Source organism: Limulus polyphemus, unplaced genomic scaffold (genome assembly GCF_000517525.1).
Source record: "Limulus polyphemus unplaced genomic scaffold, Limulus_polyphemus-2.1.2 Scaffold5942, whole genome shotgun sequence".
In the NCBI taxonomy this organism is placed as follows: Eukaryota; Metazoa; Arthropoda; class Merostomata; order Xiphosura; family Limulidae; genus Limulus; species Limulus polyphemus.
In genome coordinates, this window is record NW_013671552.1 from 47840 (window position 1) to 50153 (window position 2314).

Consider the following 2314-nt stretch of genomic DNA (forward strand, 5'->3'; position numbering starts at 1 on the left):
GGGGCCCCACACATGGAAGGGCCCCGATGATATGTCTTTTAACCTACTTCTGAGTTTTCTTATCATAATGGGGCCCAATTTACTGAATTCTGCCCGGGGTTTCAGAATGACTAAGACTGCCCCTGCATGTACCTCATAGATTAACAACCTTGTATTCAATGTCTGTCTGTATCGGGAGCTGGGAGGGTTAGGTTCTCTTTTAAGCTTCTTTACACGATAATGCAAAGAATGATCTTGATAACCTGTTATGTAATTATTTTGAAAAACCGTTGAGAATTATAACAAATATGAAATTATATGTATTTCGGTGCTCTTAACAATATACAGCTTGAGAGAGGGCGTCATGTTAATACGTAGAGTTGGTATAGCAATGGACATTAAGAATGGCTCACCCGAAAAATCTTTATATTCTTCCGCTCTCTGATTGTATTAGTAAATTTCTTTTCGTGCGGTCTGATTCACTCCATCCAATCAAAGCTGTAACCATAGTTAAGTTTGCTTAAACATTTCCTTCTTCAAGATATTTATAATTCACAAAATGGTTTGGTTTGAATTTAGCGCAAAACTACACGAGGGCTATCTGCGCTAGCCGTCCCTAATTTAGCAGTGAAATACTAGAGAGAAGGCAGCTAGTCATTACCACCCACCGCCAACTCTTGGGCTACTCTTTTACCAACGAATAGTGGAATTAACCGACACTTTATAACGCCCCATGGCTGAAATGGCGAGCATGTTTGATGGGACGGGGATTCGAACCCGCGACCCTCAGATTGCTAGTCAAGCGCCCTTAATAACAAACAACTGAACTCTTAAGTTATACTTTTGGGACTAAATCCGGTTGAGGTCATCCTAGACGTTACTTTATGTCATGCGTTTGGTCAAATAACTTACCAGTATCCACTGTTTCATAGAATAGTTGCATCGTGTCTGTCATATCATGCAGAGGTCCTTCCGAAATTTGGTGCTCTTTTTTTCTAATTGGTCAGCTACAAAGTAAATATGTATTTTGGCGGTTTAGATTCTTTCCAACTTTCGAGGAAGGCGGCTTATTTCTAACCTTAGAATCCGCTTGAAAAAGTTCAGAGGGACAAAAGTAAAATGAAAGAAAACATAATAAAAAGAAAGAATTTAACAATGATCACATACCAATTTTAACGTTATTCAAGATACAGAGCTGCCTCCTCTCGAGGTAGAGACAGTTAATTCATACAAAAATTCGTACATAAAAATCGAACAAAAAAAAATAGTTGGACACATAAAAACACAAAGATTTACTACCAAAACAAAATAACAACTTTTATAGTTTAAACAAAAATTAAAACTTTTACTATATAAAACATATTCTACAAATACAAAAAACAATAAAATGAAGGCGAGTACTGGCGTGTTGAACTTACAAAGTATAAACATTATACACCAGTTCATTCTATACATACATGCAAAAACTCAAACTTCCTGCATGCTCGTGAACTAGGTACTGTTCAAGCAATACGCCTTCGGGCTTAATGTGTACTCATGCTCACCATTGCCTGGAGAACATGGGCTAAAAGAACTTCTGGAATTCCTAATGCTTAGATTTTCCTAGATTTTCCTCTTACCAACTAGCCTGAATGTTATCATAAGTACACGTTACACCTTTGTGTTTTCCATTCTTTGTATTATGCAAACTTGGAGTATTTCTTGCCACAATTCTGGAGCCACTACTTGCAGCACTGTCAGATCACCACACCTCATGGGTTGATAACAGTAGTTCACCACACCTCATGGGTTGATAACAGTGGATCACCACACCTCATGGGTTGATAACAGTGGTTCACCACACCACTGTGACTGATGCACGTAACTTGTGGCACCTTCACGAGCAGTAAAAAGAGCAAGAAGGTATGTCCGCGGACTTACAACGCTAGAAACCGGGTTTTGATACTCGTGGTGAGCAGAGCACAGATAGCCCATTATGTAGCTTTGTGCTTAACTTCGAACAAACAATACGTGCGTCAGTGCTATGCTACTCTATTAGTGTTGATCAGGCATGACCTTGCTGGACAGCAAGGAGCACCCACACTAGGTCAGGCTTTTTCAGTTGCTCATCCTGCAGCTCCTATTATGTCAACTTTTGTCATCCAGTTACTATTGGAGTCCCCTACCCAATGGCTCACATTTGCTATGGCTGAAATGGTCGTGGTTTAAACTCCCACGTGGTGTACAAAGCCAGGACATTCCCTGAATAGACAAAGCCACACTGTGCAAGAAGGGAACCTGCCCACATTTTTGTGTTGAGAGCCCAGGCAATGAATTATGAGAAGGTCATAGTCTT